The following is an 8,609-nucleotide window of genomic DNA, read 5'->3' as shown; positions in this document are numbered from 1 at the left end:
GTGGACAGTATGAGTAAATAAACTGTCAAATATCTACAGCCTGTATTGTATTATTATATCATATTATTACTAGCTGTCCCTTGTGAATTATTCTCCTCTGTCACCTGCACTTTTGAATAGAAACTCAGCCTCACTTCCTCTTTTTATCCAGAACACAAGGCAGGACCTCAAATACAGTTCTATTCTGAACATCATAATTTATCTTGCCACATTCAGACACCTGAAACTGTCCATGGTTTTGCCTTTCTATATAAAGCCTCTTCATGTCTGTCAATAGACCACCAAATGGTCTAAATTTAGATGGTGTGTACAGAGCCAGTTGGTCATGTGTGTCTGTGGGAAGTTTCACTGTTCACTATTTTTCTGTTTCAGTACTCGATACAGGAAGTAACAGGTTCTCATGTAACCACATGAACCCTAGCGCTCCTTTATAGGAGCTCTGTAGATAAAGGTGACTGCATTGATGTGCATTTCAATTTGTCCGCAGTCTCCGCACAATGGGTTCGCTTGCTTTCAGTGTATTCTGTTCTGTACAGTGTGACGGTTTGTGTGTGTGTGTGTGTGTGTGCGTGCTCATGTGCGCGCACGCGTGCATACAGTATGTGCACGCACACGTGCGTGTGTGTGTGTCCAGTTTTACTCCCTCTGTGTTGTGGGGGCAACAGGGCAAAGACAAGGAAGTGGAAAATTCACAATAAAAGAGGAAGTCATTGTGCTATTTATCCTCACTCAGTTTACTGACTAAAATAGTTCAAAGAAAAGTGGTGCTGTTTAATGACTTGTTTTTCTTTTCTGAGCCTGAGTTAGACCCTGATTCACTCACAGATACAAGAATATGAAGAATTAGAGCTGGGCAATTCACAGAAAATATATCAAAACCGATGTTTAGAACCAATAACCGACTTAATCTTGCTCATTGTATTTCTTATATATCAATGGATCAACACAAATAAATTCTAATAGATTTTTTTAAATAATCAACTAAATTGATTGGTCTGATTACCACCTAATCCTGTATCCTACTATAATTCTAGTAACCTCTGTCTGTAGTGGGTCTGTAGTGGTAGGTGAAGATACCCGGTTCTCCTCAGTGTTATTAGCGTTTATGTGTAAAACACTGTCGCCATGGTTACGGGGCTGCCCAGCTATGGGACGAACTGCCTCCCGGGTTGCCAGATCATGTGCGCATATCCCCCCACGGCTGCGTCGACCGGGTATGGTCTAGTTGAGTTAAACATTATTATTATTATAAAACAGAATGAGAGTGAGCAAGCGTGCTTGAAGGGGGGCTGTTTATTTGAGACTATTGCACAGAGAAACAAATAGCCTATCTACAAGCTCACGTTGTAGATAGGCTATTTTTAAAGAAGGAATATTGGGGGGATTTTTTTTTATTGTGGAATGTTTTCCAAATCCACACAGATCAGATCTTGTATGGGGGTCTATGGCACAACATGTTTTCAGAAGGGGGAGGTCTGCTTCTCTGCGGACAAATATTAATTCGGGGGTCCTTGCCATGAAAATGTTTGAGAACAACTGGTTCAAACAACATTAGGAAACGAGACCAAATAAGCAACTACACTTTTAAGCAACTTTACAGAAAAACAATCCCAAAGTCGCTTTTAAAAAGCGGACATGGCAACGCTGTCGCCGAGAGAGGCATATCACAGGATACGTGGATTAAAATGAATTGTAATAAACACAGATGTATGTATTGGGTCTGACTCTGGACAGCGTCCTAGTGAACTATCCTACAGTGTGTAATCCCTGGTCGGGGGTTAATCTATAGTGTGAAAACCACAACCATATATGAGCTGATTTAAAGAAATAAAGTCCTGCAGTGTGTAATGCTTAACGATCAGACCACTTTAAAGGTCCTACAGTGTGTACCTGCCCTTAAAGGGTTAAATGTCACACAATGTGGGGACCCCCATGGGGGGTCACGACCCTTAGTTTGGGAGCCACTGCTGTAGAGGGATATAAAGGGTTAAAAACATGTTGTAAACACAGGACATTTTGTGCCTTTCATGGAAAAGACAGAAAAACAAAGCAATTAAAAACATGTTCATTCATTCAAACCTTTCCTCACGTTTAAAACACTTTTAATATTTAAAAAAATATATTTCCAGGAATTTCCTGACCGTCCATTTCCAACAGTTCCTTAAAACCACGGCAGGAAATCCCTTTGTCCATATATGGTTGCTCCATTTCAAGGCCTTCCCCACGTCCATATATGGTCACTCCATTTCCTTTCAACCTTAAAGGGATAGTTCGCTCCAAAAATAACTTTTCTTATGGATGAGTCACCTCATGGAGACATAAATTCATGGATATGTTTTAGTTTGTGTGTCATTCATAAGACAATACTGTCACAGCCTTTTCTGTTTTTGTTACAAAAGAACGATGGTCTTAGGACCTTGTTAACTCCTAACCAATCAGAGTGCAGAGGGGCGTCGCTCTAAATTTGGTGACGTCAGCGTGCTCCGTGCACAGACCGTGGGGGGGGGGAGGGGAGAGGGGACATAGATTGGTGAAGCAATAGGAAGCGCCGCACGAATCCGGTTGGCTGGGTTTGGATCCGCCCTTCAAGACCATGGATAGGGCTCGTTCTTTCAGTCTAATACTGTAATGACCAGCGCCTCGTGTGGTCAGACTATGTAACTACAGTCTGACTGTGTGGATGACAGTCTGGTGCTTCTGTGAGGAGCTAGCCTGGGCAGCGTTCCTTTTGGGGTATATGATCCGGTTGGGAGCGGACCGGATCGCGACAAACCGGAAAGACGTCTCACCCCAAAATAGGTCCGTCCTATAAAGTCCTTGATGCGGCATAGTTTAGCTTATGTTTTAAATATAAATGTGAGTGTACTTTCCGGAGACTATTTAGCGTCTGTATTATCCCACGGGGAAATTCTATTCCATTTAAATAGGGATTGGGGAACCAAAACAAAGCGGCACCGCAAAACCGGATGGTGACAATCCGGAAAGAGGATTCTTTTTTCTTTTCTTTTTTTCAGTAGGCGTGGCCTAGACCGGATCATATGGGTCTTTAGTAACGCAGACCAGGCTTTCCTCTGCGGTGGAAAGACTGGTGACGCGAGGTTAGTGAGGAGGTTTTATTTCCCAAGGGGGCGGGATCAAAAGAATGGCTCTGGACGCAATTGGTTAGATTTACAAGCAACTAAGTCATAGCCATATGATCATATGATAGTATGGTCATAGCGTGGCACCGAGTGACGCGCTATGAGCTTGTAGATCTGCTATTTTTGAAAAATCGGGAACATTTGTACAAATCTTTGAATATATATATATATATATATTTTTTTTAAAAGCAAACCTTTGTAACTCAAATCTTTGCTTCTGGGGGGTCCCTGGAACAACATATTTGAGATGGGGGTCCCTGGAACAACATATTTGAGATGGGGGTCCGCGGCCAAATACATATTATTTTGGGGGTCCTTGGCATGAAAAAGGTTTGAGAACCACTGCGGTAGGAGCCACAAAGAGTCTCCTTTGTGTCTCCTACCGGTCTCCATGGGGTGTGTAATCCATAGTGAACTATCCCTTTAATAAGGCCTTACCATTGTCCATATATGGTCATATGAAAAGAGAGATGGCTTCATGTTTGGGAAACTGATTATGACCATATAAGGAAATACCATTGTTTATAAAGTAATCCCTCTGTCCATATAAGGTCATGTTCATAAAGTAATCCCTCTGTCCATATAAGGTCATAGAAACGGGAAGTTCCATCACTTCCTGGAGGCGGAGCCTTTATGGAAGATGTAGATTGGCCGTTGGTCACCTAGCAACGCACGCACGCACGCACACACACACACACACACACACACACACACACACACACACACACACTTTAGTTGTTCAGTTGTCAACATTTCACAGTCTGTGTGTGTGTGTGTGTGTGTGTGTGTGTGTGTGTGTGTGTGTGTGTGTGGTAAGTATGCTACAATTAAGATAGCAGTGTGTATTTTATAGGGCTGGGACTCGATTAAAAACATTAATCTAATTAATTAGAGGCTTTGTAATTACAGTAATGAATCGCAATTAATCGCATTTTAATTGCATATCAATATTTGACCTGAGAATATTAACAGTGAAAAGCATTTCTAATGGATTTTGGCATACGTCTTTAAGTACATGTACTCAAGAACTCTACTTAGGTACAATTTTGAGGTAGTTGCACTTGACTCTCGAGTATTTCCAATTTCTAATACTTTTACTTCTCCACTACATCTCAGAGGCAAATATTGTACTTTTTACTCCATTACAATTCATTGAAAACTTTAGTTACTTTGTAGATTTAGATTATTATTACAAAACATGGCCATTTGAAAGTAGCAGATCTACAAGCACAACGCATTGTGAGCTTGTAGATCTGCTATTCTCCACCACTGGAGGCTGGAAGAGTGTGTTGTTGTTACTGTTGTTTTTTATTCACCTGTTTCCTAGGCTGTGTGTTTTCCACTTCCTGTCGATTTCATTGGATATCATTGGTCATCTGACCAGTTTCATTGGATTTCATTGGATAACCAACTAGCGTTTGTCTCAGGGGACATGCACACACATGTCCGTTCGCGACCGTTTTGCGTCCGTTTTGCGTCCGTTTCCGTTCGCCGGAAGTCCCATCCACTCCCATGTTAAAAAAAAAAGCGGGACCGTACCGGAAACGGTATGAAACGGACGCGAAACGGTCGCGAACGGACATGTGTGTACGTACCCTGAGACAAACGCTGGTTGGTTTGGTGCGCTGATATGATCGGTCCGTCTGAAACTGGTCCAGTGAGAAACGTTCCGCGGTGCAAAATTAGGTGCGATTAAAATGCGTTCATTTTTTTTAACGCAATATTTTTTCTGTAAATTAATTGATCGAAATTAACGCCATAAAGTCCCAGCCCTAATAATATATAATGAGTGTTTGTTACATGTGTGTAACAGTGTGTATTTAATATAGTGAGTGTGTGTTACCTGTGTGTAACAGTGTGTAGGAAGTGTATCCTACACTCCTTATAAGGTAACAGCTGAAGGTGTCGGGTTTCAGTCTGACGCTCCTGTAGTTGTGACGAGTCGTTGCCTAGCAACAACATCCCATCGTTAGAAAGTTACTGTCTCTAGCAACAACATCCCATCGTTAGAAAGTTACTGTCTCTAGCAACAACATCCCATCGTTAGAAAGTTACTGTCTCTAGCAACAACATCCCATCGTTAGAAAGTTACTGTCTCCTAGCAACAACATCCCATCGTTAGAAAGTTACTGTCTCCTAGCAACAACATCCCATCGTTAGAAAGTTACTGTCTCCTAGCAACAACATCCCATCGTTAGAAAGTTACTGTCTCTAGCAACAACATCCCATCGTTAGAAAGCTACTGTCTGTCTGTCTGTCTGTCTGTCTGTCTGTCTGTGTAATAGTTAGAATGTTACTGTCTCTAGCAACAAGATCCCATAGTTAGAAAGTTACTGTTTCCTAGCAACAAGATAACATCCCATAGTTAGCAAGTACGTCTCCTAGCAACAAAACACAATTTTACAATATATAACAGGCTCTATATTACAGTACTTACGGTAAGGTTTTTGCTTCGTGCGTAGCTGCTCCAGGGTTGAGCTTCCAGGATAAACATTCCGCCCGGCGACAGGCTCTGATAGGCCCGTTTAAACAGCCTGACCACGCCCCCGTCCCCTGATTGGAGCTGGACCCACTTGGTCACGCCCAGACACATGATGACATCGTACTGGCCTTGTCCAGGCCACGCCTCCTGCTCCGAGACATAGTCGCCCTGGAAACCAGACAGACAGACAGACAGAGACAGTTAGTTTAAAGACGCACTGAAGTGGCATTTTCGGTCATTTTATTTTGAAGGTTCAGCCTGAAACATGGGCTCAACGACTCTAAACCAATCAGAAGGTCCCATCCCTTCAGGCTATGGGACGTTGGATCTCAATCACTTCAGCCGTGCGCAACACGGCTAGTGTTTGTTTACAAGTGAGAGAGAGACGGCCAGTGAAGCACGTTTGCTACTACCTGGCTTATTTCTCACCTATAATGTTTTCAGATACATATTTTAGTGTGCAGATGAAGTTTAAAATGAGTAATACACTCATCTTCAATGAGATTCAAAACGGAGTATCTCTGTAATTAAAATCAGCTGTGTTTGAAGAACGTGCAGCTATGGGAATCAAACAGGTGCATGTAATCAAGATTCATTTATATTCATGAAGGCTGTGTTATGTCATCACGCAGCACGTTTTCCTTTACAGGAAGTAATTAAGATTGGCTTTTTAGGGACTTTACATATAAAAATACGCAAAAATGGGTTTTTTCATTTTTTTTGCATCTATTGTTAGGTATGCCCATATGATGACCATATGGGCATATGGCCATATGGGTCACTACCGAAACGGAAAAAAAAATTCACAAAAAAATCACTACCAATCAGCTTTAAATTGCCTGAAACGTGCTCCTAACAGGTTTTTGGGGGAACATTTTTTTTTCTGTTTTCGTCACTCGTCACTTTTCGTCACTACCGAAACGGAAAAAAAAATTCACAAAAAAATCACTACCAATCAGCTTTAAATTGCCTGAAACGTGCTCCTAACAGGTTTTTGGGGGAACAATTTTTTTTCTGTTTTCGTCACTCGTCACTTTTTGTCACTACCGAAACGGAAAAAAAAATCACTACCAATCAGCTTTAAATTGCCTGAAACGTGCTCCTAACAGGTTTTTGGGGGAACATTTTTTTTTCTGTTTTCGTCACTCGTCACTTTTCGTCACTACCGAAACGGAAAAAAGAATTCACAAAAAAATCACTACCAATCAGCTTTAAATTGCCTGAAACGTGCTCCTAACAGGTTTTTGGGGGAACATTTTTTTTTCTGTTTTTCTCACTCGTCACTTTTCGTCACTACCGAAACGGAAAAAGAAATTCACAAAAAAATCACTACCAATCAGCTTTAAATTGCCTGAAACGTGCTCCTAACAGGTTTTTGGGGGAACAATTTTTTTTCTGTTTTCGTCACTTTTCGTCACTACCGAAACGGAAAAAAAAATCACTACCAATCAGCTTTAAATTGCCTGAAACGTGCTCCTAACAGGTTTTTGGGGGAACAATTTTTTTTCTGTTTTCGTCACTCGTCACTTTTCGTCACTACCGAAACGGAAAAAATAATTCACCAAAAAATCACTACCAATCAGCTTTAAATTGCCTGAAACGTGCTCCTAACAGGTTTTTGGGGGAACAATTTTTTTTCTGTTTTCGTCACTCGTCACTTTTCGTCACTACCGAAACGGGGAAAAAAATTCACAAAAAAATCACTACCAATCAGCTTTAAATTGCCTGAAACGTGCTCCTAACAGGTTTTTGGGGGAACAATTTCTTTTCTGTTTTCGTCACTCGTCACTTTTCGTCACTACCGAAACGGGAAAAAAAAATCACAAAAAAATCACTACCAATCAGCTTTAAATTGCCTGAAACGTGCTCCTAACAGGTTTTTGGGGGAACAATTTTTTTTCTGTTTTCGTCACTCGTCACTTTTCGTCACTACCGAAACGGAAAAAAAAATTCACAAAAAAATCACTACCAATCAGCTTTAAATTACCTGAAACGTGCTCCTAACAGGTTTTTGGGGGAACAATTTTTTTTCTGTTTTCGTCACTCGTCACTACCGAAACGGGAAAAAAAATTCACAAAAAAATCACTACCAATCAGCTTTAAATTGCCTGAAACGTGCTCCTAACAGGTTTTTGGGGTAACAATTTCTTTTCTGTTTTCGTCACTCGTCACTTTTCGTCACTACCGAAACGGAAAAAAAAATCACAAAAAAATCACTACCAATCAGCTTTAAATTGCCTGAAACGTGCTCCTAACAGGTTTTTGGGGGAACAAATTTTTTTCTGTTTTCGTCACTCGTCACTTTTCGTCACTACCGAAACGGAAAAAAAAATTCACAAAAAAATCACTACCAATCAGCTTTAAATTGCCTGAAACGTGCTCCTAACAGGTTTTTGGGGGAACATTTTTTTTTCTCGTTTCGGTAGTGTCACTACCGAAACGGAAAAAAAATGACTAAGTCCAGAGCTCGATGAATGTTAGGGACCAAAAAAAAAGTCACTACCAATCAACTTTAAATTGCCTGAAACGTACTCCTAACAGGTTTTTGGGGGAACAATTTTTTTTCCGTTTCGGTAGTGACACCATTGTGTCACTACCGAAACGGAAAAAAAATTACCAAGTCCAGAGCTCGATGAATGTTAGGGACAAAAAAAAAGTCACTACCAATCAACTTTAAATTGCCTGAAACGTGCTCCTAACAGGTTTTTGGGGGAACAATTTTTTTTCTGTTTTCGTCACTCCTCACTTTTCGTCACTACCGAAACGGAAAAAAGAATTCACAAAAAAATCACTACCAATCAGCTTTAAATTGCCTGAAACGTGCTCCTAACAGGTTTTTGGGGGAACATTTTTTTTTCTGTTTTCGTCACTCGTCACTTTTCGTCACTACCGAAAAGGAAAAAAAAATTCAAAAAAAAATCACTACCAATCAGCTTTAAAATGCCTGAAACGTGCTCCTAACAGGTTTTTGGGGTAACATTTTTTTT

The 8,609-nt window shown here is 40.8% G+C and overlaps 1 protein-coding gene and 1 long non-coding RNA gene across 2 annotated transcripts in view; both read right to left on the bottom strand.

Annotated features, from left to right (window-relative positions):
• LOC311060426 (zinc finger RNA-binding protein-like) overlaps positions 1-8,609 on the bottom strand; it is a 110,509-nt gene that overhangs the window by 33,784 nt on the left and 68,116 nt on the right. The gene's annotated exons all lie outside the window — the stretch shown is intronic.
• On the bottom strand, positions 3,553-5,785 carry LOC311059989. The gene is made up of 3 exons (XR_014602241.1): positions 5,578-5,785; positions 4,984-5,089; positions 3,553-3,802 (listed from the first exon to the last, which is right to left on the bottom strand). It is a non-coding gene; the product is annotated as an uncharacterized lncRNA (long non-coding RNA).

This window comes from Gymnoscopelus microlampas, assembly GCF_963454915.1.
Source record: "Gymnoscopelus microlampas genome assembly, chromosome: 14".
Classification (NCBI taxonomy): domain Eukaryota; kingdom Metazoa; phylum Chordata; class Actinopteri; order Myctophiformes; family Myctophidae; genus Gymnoscopelus; species Gymnoscopelus microlampas.
Note: the sequence above shows the minus strand (reverse complement) of the source record. Positions and strands in the feature narration are given on the sequence as shown.